We start from the raw sequence: 26,322 nt of genomic DNA, 5'->3' as shown, positions 1-26,322 counted from the left end.
TTGACAAATAAATGGCTTATGCTGAAGTAGGGGCAATCCTTAGGTAACCAGACTAAAAGATTTTTGAAAGAATTAAGCAGGGAGGGGCTTCCCTGGTGGCGCAGTGGTTACGAGTCTGCCTGCCAATGCAGGGGACACGGGTTCGAGCCCTGGTCCGGGAAGATCCCACAGGCTGCGGAGCAACTAGGCCCCTGCGCCACAGCTACTGAGCCTGCGCTCTGGAGCCTACAAGCCACAATGACTGAAGCCCGTGAGCCTGGAGCCCGTGCTCCACATTGGGAGAGGCCACCGCAGTGAGAGGCCCATGCAACGCAACGAAGAGTAGCCCCCGCTTGCCACAACTAAAGAAAGCCCTCCCACAGCAACAAAGACCCAACACACCCAAAAATAAATTAATTAATTAAAAAGAAAAAATTCTGCAAGCTTTAAAAAAAAAAAAATTAAGCAGGGATATGAGAGCTATTTGCCCACTGGGGAGGGAAATAAACTGCAAAGAGTTAGTTCAGCAAAGTTGCTAAACAAATAAATGACCAAGCAAACAATAACAAGATCAAGCCCCTGGGGGTGGGGTGGAGGTCAGTATTCAAAAAGTTCCTACTTATTTTATTTAAAATGCCCAGCTTTCAACCAAAAATTATAAGACATGGAAAGACACAGGAAACTGTGATCCATACACAGGAATAAAAGCAGAAAGTAATAGAAACTGCCTTGAAGAGGCCCAGATGGTAGACTTAGCAGATGATCACTTCAAAGCAGCCATCATAAATATTTCCAAAATTAAAGGAAACCATTTCTAAAGAATTAAAGGAAGGTATGATAACAATGTCTCATCAAATAGAGAAAAATCAACAGAAATTATAATGGAGATCAAATGGAAATTCTGGAGTTAAAAAGTTTGATAACCAAAATGAACAATTCACTAGAGGGAATCAACAGTAAATCTGAGCCAACAAAAGAAAGAATCATCAAACTTAAAGGTTGATCAATACAGATTATACAACCTGAATAACAAAGATGAAGAATAAAGGAAAAGTGAAGTCTCAGACAGATTTGGGACACCATCAAGAATATTAACATATATATAATGAGAATACCAGAAGAGGAGAAAAAGAAAAGGACAGAAAAAATACTCAAAGAAATAATGCCTAACCCCAATTTCTTTTAATTTCTCAAATTTGATAAAAACAAAATGAAATATTCTACACATCCAATAAGCGCTATTAACTCCAAGTATCTTACTTTATCCTAAACACAGAGATCCACACTCAGAAACATCATAATAAAATGTTAAATTCTAGGGATAAAGAGAAAGCCTGGAAAGCAGTAAGAATAAAACAACTTCATTATGCAGAAGAGAACTCTAATAATAGCTGACATCTCATCAGAAACAATGGAGGTCAGAAAGGCAGTAGGAGGACATATTCAAAATACTGAAAGTAAAAAATTCCTCAACTAAGAATCTTACATTGAGCAAAACTATCTCTCAAAAATGAAGGCAAAATAAAGACATTCTCAGAAAAAAAAATGAGATAATTTCAGCAATTTGCTAGCTAACCTGACTTATAAGAAACGCTATAAAGAAGTTCTCAGGACATACAGATGGCCAAAAGGCATATGCAAAGATGCTCAGCATAGCTAATTATGAGAAAAATGCAAATCAAAACTACAGTGAGATATCACTTCACACTCGTCAGAAAGGCCATCATTAAAAAGTTTACAAATAATAAATGCTGGAGAGGGTGTGGAAAAAAGGGAACCATCCTACACTGTTGTTGGGAATGTAAATTGGTACAGCTACTATGGAGAACAGTATGGAGGTTTCTTAAAAAACTAAAAATGGAGCTACCATGTGATCCTGCAGTCTCACTCCTGGGTATACATCCAGAGAAAACTCTAACTCAAAAACATACATGCACCCTAGTGTTCATAGCAGCACTATTTACAGTAGCCAAGACATGTAAGCAACCTAAATGTCCATTGACAGATGAATGGATAAAGAAGATGTGGTATATATATACAGTGGAATATTACTCAGCCATAAAAAAGAATGAAATAATGCCATTTGCAGCAACATGGATGAACCTAGAGATGATAATACTAAGTGAAGTAAGTCAGACAAAGAAAGACAAGTATCATATGATATCACTTATTTGTGGAATCTAAAAAAAAATGATACAAATGAACTTATATACAAAACAGAAACAGACTCACAAACATAGAAAACAAACTCATGGTTACCAAAGGGCAAAGGTAGGGGGGAGGGCATAAATTAGGAGTTTGGGATTAACATATACACACTGCTATATATAAAATAGGTAAATAACAAGGACCTACTGTATAGCACAGGAAACTAGACGCAATATCTTGTAACAACCTATAATGGAAAGGAATCTGAAAAAGTACATATATATGTATATATATATATGTTCTTATTTATTTATATATATAAATCACTTCGCTGTACACTCGAAACTAACACATATTGTAAATTAACTATACTTCAATTAAAAAATAAAATAAAATAAAAATAGAAAAAAAAGAACCAACTATATGCTAACTACAGGAAACACAATTTAGATCAAAGCTACAAGTAGGTTGAAAGTAAAAGGGTGGAAAAAGATACTTCAAAAAAGAGTTTGAGTGGTTTTACTAATATCATACAAAATAAATTTTAAAACAAAAAAATGTTACTAAAGATAATAGAGAAATTGTATAATGATGAAAGGGTCATTCCATCAGGAATATGTAACAACTATAAACATACATTCTCCTAACAACTGAGGCCCAAAATACATGAAATCAAATCTGAAAGAATTGATGGGAGAGAGAGATAATTCAATAGTAGTTGAAGACTTCAACGCTCAGTTTAAATAATAGATAACATAAGTAGGCAGAAGATCAACAAGAGAATAAAAGACTTGAACAAGACTATAAAACACTAACAAACATCTGTAAAACACTCCACCCAATGATAGCAGAATACACATTCTTCTCCAGTGCACATGAAACATTCTCCAGTACAGACCATAAAATAGGTCTCAATAAATTTAAAAGGACTGAAGTTACACAAAGTATATTCTCAGACCAAAATTAAATTAAATTAGAAATTAATAACAAAGGAAATTTGGGAAATCCATAAATATGTAAAAATAATTAAACTTCCTGAATAAATGAGTCAAAAAAATAACAGGGCAGATTAGAAAAAAATTTCATGAATTAAAATGAAAACACTGCATACCAAAACTTATGGAATGCAGTTAAAGAAGGGCTCAGTGGGAAATTTATAGCTGTAAATGTCTATTTTGAACACATAATAAAGACCTCAAATCTTTCTTGTTATACTTTTATTGAGTACACCTATAATAAGAGATTGATTTAGTAATTTAAAAACTTCTCACAAAGAACCACCCAAGAGTGTATAGTTTCACTGGTAAATTCTACCATGTTTAAACAGGAACTAATACCAATTCTTCACAAATTCTTCCAAAAACATATAATTGGAGGGAACACTTCCCAACTTACTCCATGAGACAAATATTACCTGATAGCTGAACCAAACAAAGACATCACACGAGAAACAAAAACAACCCCCCACCCCGGCAAATTACAGGCCAATATGCTTATAAATATAGATGCAAAAAATTATCAGAAAATACTAGTTAACTTAATCCAGCAACATTTTAAAAGGATTATATTTCATAACCACATGAGAATTATCTTCCTGGGATAATTCCCAAATTCCACGTTGGTTTAATGTAGAAAATCAATCAATGTAATACACCAGGCATATCTGTAGAGATTTAGATTAGTGGTTGCCTAGGGTCACATCAGGGGAATGGGGAGTGACTACTACGGAGTGTGAGATTTATTGTTGGAGAGATAAAAATACTCTAAATCCAGACTATGGAGACGACTGCACAACTCTATGACTCTACCAAAAGCTACTGAATTCACCCATTTAAAATGTACAGTTTTTTGATATGTGAATTATATTTTTATAAAGATGTCAAAAAATAAGACAACAAAACATAAATCATTAATTTGATCTTAAGTATTAGTTCATAAAAATTAATGAGAATTTAATTAAATTTATTTGTAAAATTTATTCTACACATTTATTTTCACTGCCACCCCTAGGGACTAAAGTTAGTACCTAAAGACCTACAGCTGAATAGTTTCTGATAAGCTCTTTTGAGTTTGACTTTAATTTATATAAATTCACCAAATATACACTGAGCATGTGTTATACACAAGATACTCTGATAGGTACTGTAGTGGATAGACACATAAATGTTTAAAAATAATCATCAGAGTATCTATTCTCAAGTCAAATACTTTATTTTGATTTAAAGTGCAAATCTCATTCAGGGTTAAAATGTTTTTAGAAGAGCACCTTGGGCTTTTGGGTTAGCTAATATTGTCACTTATTGTCTATGATGAACTTCATTTATTTGTGGAAATTTCTATATTATTATTTACTTTTTTCTTTAATTATTTCAGTTACCATATGCTTTCTATTAACTGGGTGTGATAAGAAAGTGTGAGATTATTGGGACTTCCCTGGTGGCGCAGTAGTTAAGAATCAGTGGTTAAGACACAGGTTCAAGCCCTGGTCTGGGGAGATCCCACATGCCGCAGAACAACTAAGCCCGTGCGCCACAACAAACTGAACCTGTGCTCTAGAGCCCGTGAGCCACAACTACTGAGCCCATGCACCTAGAGCCCGTGATCCACAAGACAAACCACCGCAATGAGAAGCCCATGCACCGCAAGGAAGAGTAGCCCCCGCTCGCCACAACTAGAGAAAGCCCGCGTGCAGCAACGAAGACCCAATGCAGCCAAAAATAAATAAATAAATAAATAAATTTTTTAAAAAATGTGAGATTGTTAGCTACTCAGAAGTCCTCGGCAACTTTTCTACTCCATTACCATTTTTACTTTAGGAATTATTCAGCTCTTATTGACCCTAGTCATTGAGGTATGTAGGAATAATAAACTATGCTCGTTTAATAGCTTAAAAAATTATGTTTAGAGTGGTAATTGTTTATGCAACATAGCTGGTAAGTGATTTGGACCTCATTCTTCTGACTCGAACTCCATCATTCTTTTAAATACCTTAAGTACCACAATGCTGCCCTTATATAAGAACTAGGCTCAGAGAAAGTCAGATGGAATTGAGTGTCTGAAGTTATTTCTGGGTCACTCAACCTAGGGAAGGAGAGCCAAAGAAGAGTTTATCATGGCGTAAAATTACCAATGCCAAATGAAGGAAGGAAAGGACAAGTAGAGGCAGTGACCTATGCAGCAAGAAACCTGGGCTGGAGCCAGGGGACCAAATTCTTATTTGGGGTCTGTCATAAAGTTCCTGTGTAACTTGAGTAAGTCGTTCAAGCTCCCCAGACCTCCATTTCCTCATCAATAAAATGTGGAGATTGGGATAAATATATTTTCCCAAGATATTTTCCAGCCCTTTCATTCTATGGCTCTTTATTAGCAAGTGTCCAAACTGGCTTTCCCATTTTCCTCCATGCCTTCAGAAAACAGGTGAAACACATTCAGCAACTCTGTTTTCTTGTCATGCTGTATGATGCATAGACCATCTTAGATTTGCTAATCTAAGCTTCATTATTTTAACACAGACTCACCAATTAATTTTTTTAGTCTTGTTTCTTTTCTAACCAACACTTACCTTTAAGGTGGCATTCTCTTGCATGTTTGAACATTCTCTTTCCATTCTATATGACGTACAGGTGCATTTTAAAATCTTTTCTCTCCGGAATGTGGAGAAAAGGAAACCCTCTCACACTGTTGGTAGGAATGTAAATTGGTGCAGCCACTAGGGAAAACAGTATGGAGGTTCCTCAAAAAACTAAAAATAGAATTGCCATATGCTCCAGTAAGCCCACTCCTGGGCATACACCCAGAGAAAACTTGAACTCAAAAAGATACATGCACCCCAATGGTCATAGCAGCACTATTTACAATAGCCAAGACATGGAAACAACATAAATGTCCATTGACAGATGAATGGATAAAGAAGATGTGGTATGTGTACATAGACATAGATACTACCAGGAAGACAGGCATAGTACTGCTGCTAATGAGTATACTTAACTCAAAAATCCTGGAACAGTTTTTAATGGTCTCAACACCGATATGCAAATCTTTTCCATGATCTTCAACAGTAGAAGAGCATCAAGCTCAGTATCACTGACCCAGTGGTCTTGGACTTAATCATATATATATTTTAAACCTTTTCTAAAGAGATCAAGACTGGTTTACATCATTGAGGAGTGACTGACCACACAAAAATGAATGGAAAGCAGACTAAGCAGGATCTTTCTGCCTAGCTAGAAAGGACTTTGAAAACACATAAAATTCTGAAATGGGCAGATTGTATATTATGGGAGTTTCTCTAGGATTCTTAGCCCCTATCCAATGACATCTTATTTTCCTGCTTGGTAGGGTCTATTTAATTATTTGAGTCATTCTGCCCTGTCTTTCTTCTCTGCCATTTAAGTCAATGTTCCTCTAAGACATTGAAGATGACCAGATGACGGTTTGAAAATCTGTGTGGGAGGAGAAGGGAATCTGACTCTGTGTTAGAAAGGCAGAAGAAGTTCTAATGTTATCCCAGTTCAAGGTAAAGACTCGGGGTGAAACTCCTTCCCTTTTGAAAACTGCCTCGAAGTTTTTCAGAACCACAGACAGTGCGTGCCTCCCTGGCCAGCTCATTAGGGTGTTCCTGGGAACAGTGTGAACCCTCACAGTATATGTGTTCCCCTGAGAAGCTGCTCTGCATCCCTTCCCTTAGCATGTGCAGACTTTCTGCAAAGTTGAAAGTAAGCTAATGATTTTGTGGGTTCAAGCCCACACCCCTGCTACCCTGGTTTTATTTATCTCCTCTGTGCTGCACTGAAATCTCTTTTTTTTCCCCTGTATTTTTTACTTTGATTTTCTTAGATTTATAGTAGAAGTAACTATTTCCACTAAAGCCAATCCACCCTCTGTTGGCAGAAAATTGGTCAGTGGTGAGACAACAAAACAGAACTGAAACTCAAAACTGTGGACAGACTCACTTTTCCGGAGATGAGTCTGCCTATTTGGGGTGACAGTGTGTTGTCAGTATTCTGTAAATGGAAAAATCTCTTTCCTTCCTGGTATTTTCTCCCTCAGAACCTGGGGGAGGGAAGAACAACTTGAAAACATGTACAGGCATATTCGTTCTGGTGAAAAAGGGTCAAGTGAAAAAGAGTTCAGGCAGAGAGCTAGTGAAAGAGAGGTCTGACTTGATACTCCCCAAGAGCATTCCTAATACCACCAGGGATTCATAAGTGCTGGCTCTGATGGTGAGAAATTCCTGCTGAGAAAGTATGAGAGAGGGAGCTTCAAAGTGTCTTCCTTTGCTAGTTGATCAGTGAAGACATCTTCCCCAGAAGGTGGCCCATTCTCACTACCCGTTCCTCTCCCATGACCCTATCCTGTCTCAACAACGGTGTGGCCACTGTCCCTTAGATCTTTGCAGAGCTTGGCTCCTCCAGATCTCTGATGTCTCAACCCAAATGCCACCCTGCAGTAGAGCTTTCCTTGATGACTCAGCCGAAGTTGCAACTCCCATCCTTGCCTGTGTTGCTCTGTCCCATTACCCTGTTTTATCATCTTCATAGCACTTATCTCTCTATGAAATGATCTTCATTTTGTTTGTTGCTGTGGATATGTTGGGTTTTTTTGGTCTCAATTTCCACCAAAGTATAAGAACTAGAAAGGCAGGAACTGTATCTTTCTGAATCTCTGCTACATCCCAGTGCCTGGGAAAGTACCTGGTACACTAGGGGCTCAAAATATTTGTGGAATAAATGAATTTATGAGTTCATGAGAATCACTGTAGGTAAGAAGATATAAGCTATATTCAGAAGCAGGGATTGTCCGTTATCTCCTTTATGTATCCTGCTCCCATGTTGCCATCAACACAGTGGGTAAAGGTGCATGTATAGAATCGTATTTCTCAGGTCAGGGTGTGAAGTCAGAGTGACTGGGTAAAGTAACTGACTTCACTATATCACATATCCAGATACTTTTCTCTGAAATCTAGCTTATCCAAGTAGGTAAGTACAAAGACCCTGAAGTGCACTGCTGAGGTCACAGCCTGGCTACATAACTGGCTTAGTATTGTCAGCTTGGGCAAATTAACCTCTCTGTGCTTTATTTTCTTTGCCTGTAAATGAAAATAGATTACTTCCCTAACTGGGTTGTTGTAAAGATTAAATGAGTTAATATAAGTAATAAACTTAGAACAGCATCTGGCGTGTCATAGCACTGTAAGTGTTTACTATTAATTCTGTTATAATTCTCACTTCTTACACTGTGCCTCTAAGTCACAGGAATTTGAACTTTCTTGTGCCACAGTTTCTGACAGTATGGTGAAGACTGTGGACCATTTCTCATAAAAATGCTTTTAAAAGCATAAACTACACAATATTACAAAGGAAGCAAATATATTGAAATATTTATCAATTTTCAAAAATCTGTGCTATTGAAATACATCTTCTTTTTAAACACATTAAATAACAAGATATACTGACAGGAATTATAACTACCATCATTTTAAAGTAGCGAAAAGCATAAACAATACTTCAAGATATTGACAACAACAATGAAAATATCTGTGATTTCTATTACTGACGAAATCACAACTACTGCTAATATACTGTGGTTTATTGTTATCACTAATAATTGAAAGGAAAGCTAAATTTCAGTTAGAGGTTAGAGAAAATGAAGACGCAAATTTTTTTCCCAGTGCAGTTCACAGACACTCTGATCATATCCACAGTTCATGTAATCCAAGATGAGAACCCCTGCTACAGATACTGTTTTCAGCTCCTTTAATAGCTACCCCAGGGCAGTTTGGCAAAATATACATACTTTTTAAAATGTATTTTTAGAAATAGAGGCGATCTGACTCTGAGACATATATCCAATAGAAATGCCCATGCACATTCACACACAAGAATACTTACTACAGTCTGTCTGAAATGGTGAAAGACCAGAAACAACCCTCATATCTATTGACAGGAATTTGTTAAAATAATTTCATTAATCTGTACACTGTGTAATACAAGTTTTGTTTTTGCTGGTTTGTTAAGGAAGAAGCTGAAGCCTGAAAATTGTCTCTATGTACTGACATAAAAGACCCTCTTAACTGAAATCACAAAGTCACAAAACATATATAGCATTATCCTATTTTTGTAAAGACCCAATTAATTGTATAGATATACTGATTAACAGTGGTTATGGGGGTGGTTGATTATGGGGAAACTTTCACTTTCTACATATTTCAGTAACTAAACATTTCTTTTTTCCAATAAGCCTGTATCTTCAATTATCAAAAACATGATGATGATCATTTTTGAAAAAAAAACAACTCAGCTCTCCCAGGTTTCCTGGCATCCAGAAGCTTATAGTTTAGTAAATGGGTAGAAGACCAAACATATTTATTATTATTTGCATGCCTGGGGGCAGGCAGCTTCATCTAACCCAGAGAGATAACCCCTGGGGCTTTTCCCAGAATTCCTACTTAAGAATGATGCTGTGGGTCTCAAGCCATGGCCTACTAGTTTTATATTACTCAGACATGAACTAGCATTTAATCTCAAAAGCTTTGAAATATTTTGGGTCCATTTGGTCCAGTCTGCCAATGTTTCTTGTTTCTGGATCCCACTCTCTACCCATTCTTTAGCATTGCTGCTCGTTGATGTGAACCGAATGCTTGAATTGCTCATTTAATGTTCGTTGTTCTGCCTGCAGCAAAACATTACTTTACTTTCACTGCCCTCTGCATGTACTTGATCTATTCTGGCAATTGGGTCTCATCCTTCTAGCTGTCCTCATCTGTCTGCATTGCATTTGAAGATCAGAGAAGAGAGCAAACTTCAGGTTAGGGAGGCGGTCATGGTCACAGCAACTATACAGTTTTATCAGCATATACATACTTAAACATCACCCTGCAATGCCAAATCAATGGCAATGGTTTGTTATAAGAATCCATGCTTCTTCTTTTTTTGTTTTTTTTAAAGAAATTCACGTTCTTTTATTTATTTATTTATTTATTTATGACTGTGTTGGGTCTTCGTTTCTGTGCGAGGGCTTTCTCTAGTTGCGGCAAGTGGGGACCACTCCCCATCGCGGTGCACGGGCCTCTCACCATCGCGGCCTCTCTTGTTGCGGAGCACAGGCTCCAGACGCGCAGGCTCAGTAATTGTGGCTCACGGGCCCAGTTGCTCCGTGGCATGTGGGATCCTCCCAGACCAGGGCTCGAACCCGTGTCCCCTGCATTGGCAGGCAGATTCTCAACCACTGCGCCACCAGGGAAGCCCCATGCTTCTTTTAAAACAAAAAGGGCAGGGGGGAATTGCCACTTCCTCTTCCTTTCATTTATAGATCTCACCATTTCTCAACTCACAGCAATCTAGTTCCTATCTCCACCACACTTCTCTCTAACACCTCCAACAAGCTCCATGCACATTGCTGCTCTTTTGTTTTTTTGTCCTCATGTTATCTGATATTGTTGCTCACTGACACATCTGTGAAACTCTGTCCTCTTTGCTTCTAGGACAACATGCTATTGATTTTCTTCCTTCTTCTCCTTCAGAGTTCCCTCTTTTCCACTCTTAAATACCAGGGCTCCTCAGCGCTCCATTTATGGCTATAGGACTATGGCCCATAAGCACCTTTAAACTCAACGTGTCCAATCCTAAATTTTGCATTTTTCTCCCCAAACCCTCTCTTCTCTATTCTCCATTTCCTATCCCAATGCATGACACCCTGCTTTTCTACTTGTTCAAGGACAAACACTAAGCATCCTGCTAGAACCCTCCCTCTCACTCATCCCTACAAAACCAACCTCTCTTTTGATTCCATAGCTTTTACTGTCTTAAATGTCTTCAATCCATCCATTTCACCCCATTATTGCCCTAATTCAGGGTCTCATTACTCCTCACCTGGGCAACCACAACACTCTCTCAACTAGACTTCTTGCCTCTAGTTTGGCTAGCTTCTATTTACAAATGACTACATGATCTTTCTAAAGCCCAAATATGATTATGCCATTTCTTAGCTAAATTTCATAGATCCCCATTACTTTTAGTATTAAAGTAAAAAATTCTTCATGGACCAACCAAAGCCTTCCATGATTTAGTTTCTGCCTTCTTCTCTAGGCTCATTTCCTGCCATACTCACCACAGACAGCTCAGTTCAGTCACAGGAAATAATTTGGTGAGTGTTCCTTTTGAACATATGTCACATGTCTATGCATTTATACATGCAAGTCTCTCTGCTTGAAGTACCCAATTTCCACACACCCCCCACCACCATTGTCACAGATATCCTTACACACACATCTGATATAAGTCTAGCTAATGTGGACCTGTCCTTGAAAACTCGTGTCACTGACCCATATATCTTTCTTGTTATCATCACCTCTACCTACCAATTTAAATCGATCCTGTGCTACCATTATCATAGCATTGATTACTTGGCACCATATCCGCCATCAGGCCAGAAGCTTCTCAATCACAGAAGCCATATCTCATCAGATTCAGTATCACCAGCAGCCACTGGGTACTCAACCAATGTCTGTGGAATAAACAAATGGGTGATTTACTTTATGATACAAACTCCCATTCTCTCAACTACTCAGTCCCCATGATGAAAATCAGTTCATGTCACTCACTTCCCCAGAAGCCTCTCCCATGTCATTATGAGAATAAATTCTAAAGTCCTTAGTGTAAAACCCAAGACTTCATAATCTAATTCCAAACTGCCTTTCCAGAATTATTTCCTACCATATACCACCTATGGATCATTTGCTACAGCCCTACTCTACTGTTCATCTTTCCCTGAAACCTTTTACTCTCATACTTTCAGACCTTGATCTATTCAAGGAGAATTCACAAATCAGTATTATCTGGAAAACTTTTCTCAGGAAGAATTAATTTCAGGAGAATTAATTCACTCTTAATACAAAATGCCTTTATTTAGTGTTAATTATTTTTTGCTATTTTTCTATTTAATTTCCTCCCATTGATTATAATGTCCTCAGAGATGGAGAATTTGTCTCATTCCTCTCTGCTTACCCTTTTCTATTCCTAACCCCAAGGCAACTACTTGCACATAGTTGATAATCAATAAACATTTGGTAAATTACATACATTCAACTGGGAAGTTTCACCTTATTTTAAAAATAAGTTTAAATTTTGAAGCTGATAAAGCAAAATTATGCCTAAATTCCATGTTCTTTCTATTCCTCCAACTTCAGAAAAAAAAATCCTGGACACAGGCAACAAAAATGAACAAGCGGAATAACATCAAACTAAAAAACCTCTGCACAGCAAAGGAAACAATCAACAACATGAAAAGGCAAAGTATAGAATGGGAGAAAATATTTGCAAACCATGTATCTGATGGGTTAGTATCCAAAATATATAAAAAAACTCTTACAACTAAAAGAAAAAAGAAACCTGATTAAAAAATGGCCAAAAGGCTTGAATAGACCTTTCTTCAAAGACATACGATTGGGCAACAAGTATATGAAAAGGTGCTCAGCATCACTAATTATCAGAGAAATGCAAATCAAAACCACAGTGAGATATTATCTTACACCTGTTAGAATGGCTATTGTCAAAAAACAAAAGATAACAAGTGTTGTTGAGAATGTGGAGAAAAGGGAACCCTTGGTACACTGTTGGTGGGAAGGTAAATTGATGCAGCTACTATGGGAAGCAGTATGGAAGTTCCTCAATAAATTAAAAATAGAACTTCCATGTGATCCAGCAATCCCATTTCTGAGTATATATCCAAAGAAATTGAAATCAGAACCTTGAAGAGATATCTGTATTCTCACGTTCATTGCATCATTATTCAAAATACTGAAGACATGAAAGCAACCTAAGTGTTCATCGATGGATAAATGGATAAAGAAAATATGGTATATACATACAATGGAATATTATTCAGCCTTAAAAAATGAAGGAAACCTTGCCATTTGAATACCATGAATGAACCTGGGAGACAGCCTAATAAGTGAAATAAACCAGACACAGAAGGACAAATACTACATACAGGATCTCACTTTTATGAGAAATCTAAAATGGTCAAATTCATAGAAGCAGAGTAACCAGGCGGTGAAGGGAGGGGGAAATGGGGAGGTATGAGTCAAACAGTACAAAGTTTCAGTTATGCAAAATGAATAAATCCTAGAGATCTACTGTACAGCATAGTGCCTACAGTTAATAATGCCATATCATATACTTAAAAATTTGCTAAGTGGATAGATCTTATGTTCTTATCACAAATAACAATAAAGAGGGTGGATGGCAATAAACTTGTAGAAGTAAAGGATATGTTTATAGCACTGGCTGAGGTGATGGTTTCATGGGTGTATACTTATCTCCAAATTCATCGGTTGTACAATTGAACATGTACAGCTTTTTGTACGTCAATCGTACCTCGATAAAGTGGTTTTAAAAACTCTGGAAAATACAAATGTCACTTATTCATTCACAGAAAAAAAATTCCTAAATATCTTAACATTATTGCTAATCAAAAACCAGTACAATTTAATATATAAGAATGAATATAATAATATAAGTAATAATAATATTCTATTAAGAAGGCCATGCTTTCTGAGAAGGCAGCATCTGTTCATGAAGACTGAATATACATTTCCTTTATTGATTTTAGAAGAAATGGGGTATCCAAGGACTTACACCACTGGACTATTCAAAGTTATTTCTAACAAAGCCTCTAGACTGTCAGTGAGGTCAAGGTAGTCAGAAATATTAGAAAAGACAAATCCCTATTTGAGGCAATCATAGCCAGTGACATAAGAATTTCACTGCTAATACAGAAAAAGGGAAAAACAAAGCTGGCATCTCTGGTTATCATAACAGCCTTGAGTTTGCACCCCTAAAAATGCACTTCTCTCCTCTCAACCTGTCCTCAGCTTCTTCCATTCCTCTTGGAAGCACAGGGAAATTCCGATGTTCTCCTGTGTCATTGACCAAAGATGAGCACATCAACTGTGGTAGAAGCTGCTGGTTCCCTGGTGACTGTGTCAGAAACCCATGTATTTCTCCAAGTGTTACTCAGCATGCAATACCTTCAGTAAATAAACGGCTTCTGCCTCCTCTGTGCCTTAGACAATAACAACACAAACAAATCTAGGTGAAGGCGGAGGTTGGGGGTAGGGATGCGGTCAGGATGGTAAAGGGGAGAGATATAATAATAAATGGTGAGTTTGTTATACCACACGTGTTGGGCTGGTAAGTGTCTGCCTGAAAAAGGCAAATAGTGGAGTCTCTCCTGGATGATGGAGTAGGGAAGGACACAGGACATCAGTGTAGCACAAGGTGGAGAGCCTTATCCCAGCACACCCTTCCCCAGCCAGACACTGAGGGAATGATGTGTCCATGTGTCTTCATGGCAGAGATGTCTTGATGTGTTTGCGGGGCAGCACTTTCTAGTTCTGAGTCATCAGGTAAAGTGAGCTTCCTCTGATCTTTTCAGTATAAATGATTTTTTAAAAAGCCCTTCCCTCTGGAACCCATTCCCATGTAGATGAGCCTCTAGAAGCTGGCAGGGGAAGGGAGACAACTCTGGGTTTGGAAAGTTAAAACCTGGTTTAACTTTGGCCCTTCTGAGAATCCTCCCTTCCTACCTCACTGGTTGCTCTGAGCATCAAATGAGATAGGTATGAAAACTCTTTAGGAAGGGCTGTGTAAATGCTAGTATCACAATGGCTGCTCCCCACCATCAGAGCTCACACGAGGAAAATTAAGAAGGTGAGGTTGTTTTCAGTTTTCTTCCTCTATTTTCCTTTTCCTTATTACAGTCTTCTGAACCTACCTCTGACCCAGTGTTCTCAGCAGCTTACTGTATTACCCTGCCTTGACTCACTTGGAAGTATCTTTTCCTTACAATGTTTTCATTGTAAGGGAGGATACTTAAAGAGATAATATTTGGATGCCAAGGCACAAATGTCCAAGTGACCTATGAAGCCATATAACAGATAAGTGTCATCTGGTGAAGCATGGTGTAGGGGTGGGGAGGGAAGCAGTAAGATAGATGGTCAAGGGAAAGGTGACCATTCTCAACCCCAAACTCCCTGGCTCTACCACCTAGCTTCCTTGCCAATAAGAACAAATACTCATGGAGTTGTTGTAGCATTAAAAGAGTTGATGCTTAGCACAGTGCCTGGCATTTATTAAGTGCAACGTGAACACTAAAGTGCTATCATAAAATTATGAAGCTGTGGAGATAAGGTAGTTCCAGGCAGCAAAAGACCTTGCTCCCAGTAAAAAAGAAGGATGAGGAAAAGCAGGAGGCACTGGGGAAACAAGTGGCAGAAAAACACAAGAATTTTATTACCCACAGGATCTCAAATTTAAAAGCTTAAATAATAATAATAAGCTGTAAAAAATAACCTTAAGTAATTTAAAGCCTTAAACAGTAATAATAATACCTTAAATAAGCTGTCTGTGAAATAGGTTTGCCCAGGGCAAAACCTATTCACATGTAAGGTGTGTGTATGTAAATGTATTTACTGAAAGAACAGGAAAATGATGGCTAGGTTTTGGAGGGAATAACATCGGTTTTGTTGGTTTAACCATGTGAAGACTAATAACCACTCACTCACACACAAATATTCACAGAACTATCAAACTGGGACTGAACATGCAGGGTTTCATGGAGTACATCCAACTTCACCATGTCCATGATGTCAAGTTGGTTGGATCAAAATGTTCAGGGTTGGTAACATAGCACATGTGGCTTTGTTACATCTATACATTACTACATCTATTTAGAGCCATGTGAGTCTCCTACTGGGTGAGAGTGAAAAGAGCAATTGAAGAGGCTGATCATGAATTCCCTTGTTTGTTTTTCTTCCTGAAAGAAATAGGTAGCAGGGTTTGGAAAGTTAGAGTAAAACATAGCATGATAATCTATTGAGCAGTTATTAAATGTTAGATACTGTGCATTATCTTCTCTAATCCTCATAAAACCTAGGAGCTATGTAACATCATTCCCATTTTACAGATAAGGAACTGAGATTTGGAAGAGTTAAGTAACTTGCCCAAGTTACAGAGCTAGTAAAAAACAGAACTGAGAGTTTCATTCAGCCTGTTAAAATTTAAAGCTCTCATTCTTCTTTTTTTTTATTTTTTATTTTTTTAACATCTTTATTGGAGTATAACTGCTTTACAATGGTGTGTTAGTTTCTGCTGTATAACAAAGTGAATCAGCTATAGATATACATACATCCCCATATCTCCTCCCTCTTGTGTCTCCCTCCCACCCTCCTTATCCCACCCCTCTAGGTGGTCACAAAGCTGGAGCTGATCTCCCTGTGCTATGCGGCTGCTTCCCACTAGCTATCGGTTTTACATTTGGTAGTGTATATATGTCAAAGCCACTCTCTCACTTCATCCCAGCTTACCCTTTCCCTTCCCCGTGTCCTCAAGTCCATTCTCTACGTCTGAGTCTTTATTCCTGTCCTGACCCTAGGTTCTTCAGAACCTTTTTTTTTTTAGATTCCATATATATGTGTTAGCATATGGTATTTGTTTTTCTCTTTCTGACTTACTTCGCTCTGTATAACCAACTCTAGGTCCATCCACCTCACTACAAATAACTCAATTTCGTTTCTTTTAATGGCTGAGTAATATTCCATTGTATATATGTGCCACATCTTCTTTATCCATTCATCTGTCGACAGACACTTAGGTTGCTTCCATGTCCTGGCTACTATAAATAGTGCTGCAGTGAACATTGTGGTACATGACTCTTTTTGAATTATGGTTTTCTCAGGGTATATGCCCAGTAGTGGGATTGCTGGGTCATATGGTAGTTCTATTTTTAGTTTTTTAAGGAACCTCCATACTCTTCTCCATAGTGGCTGTATCAATTTACATTCCCACCAACAGTGCCAGAGGGTCCCCTTTTCTCCACACCCTCTCCAGCAATTACTGTTTGTAGGTTTTTTGATAATGGTCATTCTGACCGGTGTGAGGTGACACCTCATTGTAGTTTTGATTTGCATTTCTCTAATGATTAGTGATGTTGAGCATCCTTTCATGTGTTTGTTGGCAATCTGTATATCATCATTGTAGAAATGTCGATTTAGGTCTTCTGCCCATTTTTGGATTGGGTTGTTTGTTTTTTTGATATTGTAAAGCTCTCATTCTTAACCACTATTTTACTAAGCTAATTTTAATGACATATTTTAGTCAAATATGCAATAATATTTGGAAGCAATAACTTTAAAAATACTTTGTGATTTCTTAAACTTTTGATTTCAAAATAAGTTTAGATTTATTATTTTTCAGTTACAAAGATAGCACAGAGAAGTCCCATATACCCTTCAGCCAGCTTCCCTTAATGCTATATTACATAACCATATTACATTTATTGAAACCAGAAATTAACATTGGTTCAAGACTGTTAAGTAAACTGGAGGCTGTACTCAGATTTCTCCAGTTTTTTTTCCTTGTTCCCATTCTTAGATCCCATCCACTTAGTTATTAGTCTGCAATAGTATCTCAGATTTTCCTTGTTTCTCATGACTTTGACACTTGTATTCCTCAGATATTTTGTAGAATGTCCCTCCATTTGGATTTTTCTGAGGCTTTCTCATGACTATAAATTTTTTTCTCATGGGGTTATGAATTTTTGAGGAAGAAAAATCCAGAGGTGAAGTGCCTTTTTCATTGCATCATCATCAGTACATGATATCAACATGACTTTTTACTGGTGATGTTAACTTTGACCACTTGGTAGGGTGCTGTCTGCCAGGTTTCTCCACTGTAAAGTGACTATTTTTCCCTGCCCATACTCTACTCATTTGAAGCAAGTCACTAAGTCCAATCCATATTCAAACCTCCACCTCCTGGAGAAAGGAGTATCAGAAAATTTGTGGACATATATTAAAACCACCATGGAAATTCATATTTGGGTTACTTTAAAACTGTGCAAATACTCTGTTTCTCCTCAAAGTTTTGCCCACTAATTTTAGTATTCATCAATGGACCTTGCCTGCACCAGTGATTACTCTGGTGTTGTGATGGTGACTTTGTATTTCCCTCATTGTTTCTGCATTTATTATCTGGAATTCTTCTGTAAGGAATATTTGTTCATTCTTCCTCATTTATTTATTTATTTCCATCATTTGTATCAAGATATATAAACTCAGTATATAGAAAATAGGTATATACAAACTGCATCCTATAGACTCACAGGTATTTATTAATTCATTTAAACTTTTTATCTAGAAATAATTTTAGATTTACAGAAAAGTTGCAAAGAGTTCCCATATACCCTTCACCCAGTTTCAATTTCCCTTAATGCTATCAGCTTATATTACTATGGTATATTTACCAAAACTAATAAACTAATATTGGTATATCACTATTAACTAAATTCCATACTCTATTTAGATTTCATCAGTTTTCCTATTAATGTCTTTTGCTATTCTAGGATCCCATCCAGGATGCCATATTGAATTTTATTGTCATTTCTCCTTAGTCTTTCTTAGTCTGTGATGGTTCCTTTCTCCCCCATCCTTTTCAAGATTATGTCATGTATCTGTATTCATTTAACACAGTCTGCATTCCATTCTGGGATCTCTTCAATATCCTATTTGATTTTTTAAAAACTTTGTGATGTACACTCCTATAGGTTTTGTCAAAAGCATAGAGTGATGTATCCCTCCACTACAGTATCCACTGTACCATACAGACCTGTTTCATCACCCCCAAAATTCCCTTTTGCAGTCCATTAGTAGTCAAGTGCTTTTACTTCCTCAAACCCTTGGCAGCAAATGATCTGCTTTCTGTATCTAAAATTTTACCTTTTCTAGAATGTCACAGAAATGGAATCATACAATATGTAGTCTTTGGGGTTTGGCCTCTTTCACTTAGAGAGATGCATTTAAAATTCACCCATGTTGTTGGATGAATCATCATTAAAAAGTTTTAAGTTTAATAAAGTTTCATTTATTAATTCTTTATTTTGTGGATTGTACTTTTGGTGTCATATCTATACAATGGAATATTACTCAGCCATGAAAAAAATGAAATAATGCCACTTGCAGCAACATGGATAGACCTAGAGATTATCATACTAAGTGAAATAAGCCAGAGAAAGACAAATATCATGATATCGCTTAAAGGAACCCAAATGAACTTATTTACAAAACAGACCCACAGATATAGAAAACAAAGTTATGGTTACAAAAGAGGAAATGGGGGGAGGGATAAATTAGGAGGTTAGGATTAATATATATACACTAACATATATAAAGTAGATAACGAACAAGGACTAACTGCATAGTACAGGGAACTATACTCAATATTTTATAACCTATAAGGGAAAAGATTCTGAAAAAGAGCATATATATATATACACACACATACACACACACACATATATATGTATAACTGAATCACTGTACCATACACCTGAAACTAACACAACATTGTAAAACAACTATACTCAATTAAAAAAATTGAAAAAAAACCCAATAGAACTATGCCACAAAAAAACCCAACAACTTATTGCCCAATTCCAAGTCTTGTAGATTTTTTTGCTTATGTTTTCTTTTAGAGTTTTACAGTTTGATATCTTCCATTTAGATTTATGATCCATTTCAAGTTAATTGTTGTGTATTGTGTGAGTTAAAGGTCATGGTTACTTTTTGCATAAGGATAACCAATTGCTCTAGGACTGCTTGTTAAAAAGATCATACTTTCCTTATTGAATTGATTTGACATCTTTTGTTAAAATCAATTAACTCTATTAACCCTCTGACTTCATCATTGTAGCTTTACAGTTATAACTTTATAGGTATATAATTCTTAAAATCAGAAGGTGTGAGTACTCTGACTTTGTTCTTTGTTTTAAAAATTGTCTTGGTTATTCTGGGTCTCTTCCATTTACATGCAAATTTTAGAATCAGCTGTCAATTTCTACAAAAGAACCTGTTAAGATTTTGATTAAGATTACATTGAGGGCTTCCCTGGTGGCGCAGTGGTTGAGAATCTGCCTGCCAATGCAGGGGACACGGGTTCGAGCCCTGGTCTGGGAAGATCCCACATGCCGCGGAGCAACTAGGCCCGTGAGCCACAACTACTGAGCCTGCGCGTCTGGAGCCTGTGCTCCGCAACAAGAGAGGCCGCGATAGTGAGAGGCCCGCGCACTGCGATGAAGAGTGGCCCCCGCTTGCCGCAACTACAGAAAGCCCTCACACAGAAACGAAGACCCAACACAGCCAAAATTAAATTAATTAATTAATTAATTTAAAAAATAAATAATAAATAAATAAAATAAAAAAGTCAGTAGTGCCTGAGAGCCAGCATTTAAAAAAGAAAAAAGAAAAAGATTATATTGAATCTACATATCAATTTTTGGATAATTGATATCTTCAAAATATTGAGTCTTCTGATTCATGAACATGATATATCTGTCAGTTGTTTGGGTCTCTTTTAATTTCCCTGAGAATAAAATGTTTCTTGAAGACAAAATAGTAGTAAGTGACAGTTAAAGTCCACACAGCAAAGCCACAGGATTTAGAACCATCTAAGGCAGATTAATGTGGAGAGAAATAGCTTTATATATTTCAAAAGCCTCTCAGGAAAATGAAATTTAGTAACTGATATCATAATGATAACCCAAAATCATTAGGCGAGCAGTAAATGCTATCCAGTGTATTATTTAATAAGGCAAAACAGCATATACTTAAAAAAAAATCTTTTAATTGATAGTGATAAAAATAAAGTATGGTGCTTAAAGGAATGTTTCAGTTAAATGGAAAATTCACTAAAAAGGAATACTTCATTTCCAATAATGCCAAAAGACTTAAGCATCTCTGAAAATGACATCCTTTATCTAGACACTTATAGAAGTAAGAGACGCAGGCCAGGTTTCTCCTTTTGCCTGGGGATCTCCCTGCAAGAGACAGGAGTAGTTTTTCTTTCACTATATGCAGGGCTTCGCAGGATGTTGTTTGATCTTGTTTGTGACTTCAGAAAGTGGCTGACAACGTGCGGGTGCCTCGAAGAACTTCCCACAAGAAATGCAATCTGTTTTCTCTCAGCTAGAAAAAAAAAGGAAGCCTTGGTTTTCTTGTAGATATACTTTGGTTTCATAGTGAAGAGATGAAAGTTGTCAGGTTTATTTTTCTTTTTGTCACAGCACTAGGTAAGTCTCCCTTGGCATTACAGCTTTTGTAGTTGGAAATCCAATCAACACAGACAAGAGAGACTAAAGGAGAACAGTAAAGGAATTTCCATCATTTTAGACAATTGTTTCATGAGTCACACTTTTCTATGATTCTATGCCAAATATCCCATTAGGATATTAGAGCCAAGTTAAACATTTGAACTATGCCACTCAGTCAGGGCTGAAAGAAATAGGCATAGCCTCAAGATTTCTTTCATATTAAGTGCTTCAGCCCCAGAAGAGTACATGGAAAGAACCAGTGAAAAATGTTCTTTTTTGCTAATAACTCCTGTCAGTTCAAAAATTATAATTTTTTTCTAGAAGACTGTATTGGTATATAATATTATCACTGAAAAGATTGAATATGGGAAGGAGGAGGAATGTGGAAGATGCAAACTACCATTTAGTATTACTAAGTCTTGTTATTATTTGAAAAACATTATTCTGAATCCTGGAAGTCATTGATCTTTTAACCAGTTCTCTATTTCTTGGTAGCACAGAAATAAAATCTCATTACAAGGCACTTTTTTTTTTTTTTTTTTTTTGCCATGGTGATTTTGGCCTATGCATATTTCTTATTTCATTTTGCCCAGAAAAAAAAAAAGAAACAGCTGAAGTGCTGGGCGCAGCCATGTCACACCAGGAACTCTGGTCTGAGGTGTTGGGGGCAAGGTCTCTGCACACAGCACCCTGTGAGCAAGTGAAACCAGACTAAGCACAAAGGAAAGGAAAAAAAAAGGTTAGGGCCATGTGGCTAGTCCTTCCCAGGAGCCTATAAACACAAATGATGTGTACAGGTTCCTTCTGTTCTGCTACGGGGAGTAGTGGAGATTGAACCACATACTGAGATGGCAGTGTCATAAGAGATGGAGCCTGGTTTCCTGAGTCACCAAATGGAGGAGAGCTTCACCAACCTTCTTTGAACTTTGACTTGTGAGATCTTGGTTCCCAGGCCAGAGGTTGGGCCTGAGCTCCTGTGGTGGGAGCTCTGAGTCCAAACTGCTGGACTAACAGAGAACCCCAGACCCCAGGGAACATTAATTGGAGTGAGACCGCCTGGAGGTCCTCATCTCAGCACCAAGACTCAGCTCTATCCAACTGCCTGAAAACTCCAGTACTGGACATCTCAGGCCAAACAACAAGTAAGACAGGAATACAGCACGACCCATCAAAAAAAAAAAAAAAAAAGAAATGACAAAAAAATATGTTACAGACGAAGGAGCAAGGTAAAAACCTACAAGAACAACTAAATGAAAATGAAATAGGCAACCTACCTGAAAAAGAATTCAGAGTAATGATAGTAAAGATGATCCAAAATCTCAGAAACAGAATGGAGAAAAATACAAGAAACACTTAACAAGGATCAAGAACAAAAGAGCAAACAAACACAATTGATAAACAACACGAGTGATAAACAACACAATTACTGAAATTAAAAATACTCTAGAAGGAATCAGTAGCAGAATAATGGAGGCAGAAGAATGGATAAGTGAGCTGGAAGATAAAATGGTGGAAATAACTGCCAAGGAGCAGAATAAAGAAAAAAGAATGAAAAGAATGGAGGACAGTCTCAGAGACCTCTGGGACAACATTAAATGCAACAACATTCAAATTACAGGGGTCCCAGAAGAAAAAGAATGGGTCTGAGAAAATATTTGAAGAGATTATAGTCAAAAACTTCCCTAACATGGGAAAGGAAATAGTCAAGTCCAGGAAATGCAGAGAGTCCCATACAGGATACACCCAAGGAGAAACACGTTAAGACACATATTAATCAAACTATCAAAAATTAAATACAAAGAAAAAATATTAAAATCAGCAAGGGAAAAGCAACAAATAACATGCAAGGGAATCCCCGTAAGGTAAACAGATGATCTTTCAGCAGAAACTCTGCAAGCCAGAAGGGAGTGGCAGGACATATTTCAAGTGAGGAAAGGGAAAAACCTACAACCAAGATTACCCTACCTGGCAAGGATCTCATTCAGATTTGATGGAGGAGTTAAAACATTTACAGATAAGCAAAAGCTAAGAGAATTCAGCACCACCAAACCAGCTTTACAACAAATGCTAAAGGAACTTCTCTAGGCAGGAAACACAAGAGAAGGAAAACACCTACAAAAACAAACCCAAAACAATAAAGAAAACGATAATAGGAACATACATATCGATAATTACCTTAAATGTAAATGGATTAAATGCTCCAATCAAAAGACATAGACTGGCTGAATGGATACAAAAACAAGACCCATACATATGCTGTCTACAAGGGACTCACTTCAGATCTAGGACAAATACAGACTGAAAGTGAGGGGATGGAAAAAGATATTCCATGCAAATGGAAACCAAAAGACAGCTGGGGTAGCAATTCTCATATCAGACAAAATAGCCTTTAAAATAAAGACTATTACAAGAGACAAAGAAGGACACTACATAATGAACGAGGGATCAATCCAAGGAGAAAATATAACAATGGTAAATATTTATGCACCTAACATAGGAGCACCTCAATACATAAGGTAAATGATAACAGCCATAAAAAGGGAAAGTGACAGTAACACAATAATAGTAAGGGACTTTAACACCCCACTTTCACCAATGGACAGATCCTCCAAAATGAAAATAAATAAACACAAGCTTTAAATGACACATTAAACAAGATGGACTTAATTGATATTTACAGGACATTCCATCCAAAAACAACAGAATACACTTTCTTCTCAAGTGCTCATGGAACATTCTCCAGGATAGATCACACCTTGGGTCACAAATCAAGCCTTGGTAAATTTAAGAAAATTGAAATCGTATCAAGTATCTTTTCTGACCACAATGCTATGAGACTAGATATCAATTACAGGAAAAAATCTGTACAAAATACAAACACATGGAGGCTAAACAATACACTACTTAATAACCAAGAGATCACTGAAGAAATCAAAGAGGAAATCAAAACATACCTAGAAACAAATGACAATGAAAACATGATGACCCCAAACCTATGGGATGCAGCAAAAGCAGTTCTAAGAGGGGAATTTATAGCAATACAATCCTACCTCAAGAAACAAGAAAAATCTCAAATAAACAGCCTAACCTAACACCTAAAGCAATTAGAGAGAGAAGAACAAAAAAAAAAAAAAAAAACAACAAAGTTAGCAGAAGGAAAGAAATCATAAAGATCAGATCAGAAATAAATGAAAAAGAAATGAAGGAAACAGAAGCAAAGGTCAATAAAACTAAAAGCTGGTTCTTTAAGAAGATAAGCAAAATTGATAAACCATTAGCCAGACTCATCAAAAAGAACAGGGAGAAGACTCAAATTAATAGAATTAGAAATGAAAAAGGAGAAGTAACAACTGACACTGCAGAAATACAAAGGGTCAGGAGAGATTACTACAAGCAACTATATGTCAATAAAATGGACAACCTGGAAGAAATAGACAAATTCTTAGAAAAGCACAACCTTCCAAGACTGAACTAGGAAGAAATAGAAAATATAAACAGACCAATCACAAGCACTGAAATTCAAACTGTGATTAAAAATCTTCCAACAAACAAAAGCCCAGGACTGGATGGCTTCACAGGCAAATTCTATCAAACATTTAGAGAAGAGTTAACACCTGTCCTTCTCAAACTCTTCCAAAATATAGCAGAGGGAGGAACACTCCCAAACTCATTCTACGAGAACACCATCACCCTGATACCAAAACCAGACAAAGATGTCACAAAAAAAGAAAACTACAGGCCAATATCACTGATGAACACAGATGCAAAAATCCTCAACAAAATAGTAGCAAACAGAATCCAACAACACATTAAAAGGATCATACACCATGATCGAGTGGGGTTTATCCCAGGAATGCAAGGATTCTTCCTTATATGCAAATCAATCAAAGTGATATACCGTATTAACAAATTGAAGGATAAAACCCATATGATCATCTCAATAGGTGCAGAAAAAGCTTTTGACAAAATTCAACACCCATTTATGATAAAAACTCTCCAGAAAGTAGGCACAGAGGGAAACTACCTCAACATTAATAAAGGCCATGTATGACAAACTCACAGCCAACATTGTTCTCAGTGGTGAAAAACTGAAACCATTTCCACTATGATCAGGAACAAGACAAGGTTGCCCACTCTCACCACTATTATTCAATATAGTTTTGGAAGTTTAGCCAGAGCAATCAGAGAAGAAAAAGAAATAAAAGGAATCCAAATCAGAAAAGAAAAAGTAAAACTGTCACTGTTTGCAGATGACATGATACTATATATAGAGAATCCTAAAGATGCTACCAGAAAACTACTAGAGCTAATCAATATACATCAATCATTGTATCCTACTAATAATTGTAGCAGGATACAAAATTAATGCACAGAAATGTCTTGCATTCCTATACACTAATGATGAAAATTCTGAAAGAGAAGTTAAGGAAACACTCACATTTACCATTCCAACAAAAAGAATAAAATACCTAGGAATAAACCTACCTAGGGAGACAAACGACCTGTATGCAGAAAACTATAAGACACTGATGAAAGAAATGAAAGATGATACAAACAAATGGAGAGATATACCATGTTCTTGGATTGGAAGAATCAATATTGTGAAATGACTATACTACCCAAAGCAATCTACAGATTCAATGCAATCCCTATCAAATTACCTATGGCCTTTTTCATACAACTAGAACAAAAAATTTCACAATTAGTATGGAAACACAAAAGACCCTGAATAGCCAAAGCAATCTTGAGAAAGAAAAATGGAGCTGGAGGAATCAGGATCCCTGACTTCAGAGTATACTGCAAAGCTACAGTAATCAAGACAGTATGGTACTGGCACAAAAACAGAAATATAGATCAATGGAACAGGATAGAAAGCCCAGAGGTAAACCCATGCACATATGGTCACCTTATCTTTGATAAGGAGGGAAGTGTATACAATGGAGAAAAGACAGCCTCTTCAATAAGTGGTGCTGGGAAAACTGGACAGCTACATGTAAAAGAATGAAATTTGAACACTCCCTAACACCATACACACAAATAAACTCAAAATGA

This window comes from Eschrichtius robustus, chromosome 3 (genome assembly GCF_028021215.1).
Source record: "Eschrichtius robustus isolate mEscRob2 chromosome 3, mEscRob2.pri, whole genome shotgun sequence".
In the NCBI taxonomy this organism is placed as follows: domain Eukaryota; kingdom Metazoa; phylum Chordata; class Mammalia; order Artiodactyla; family Eschrichtiidae; genus Eschrichtius; species Eschrichtius robustus.
The sequence above is the reverse complement of the archived record's forward strand: the minus strand, read 5'-3'. Positions refer to the sequence as shown.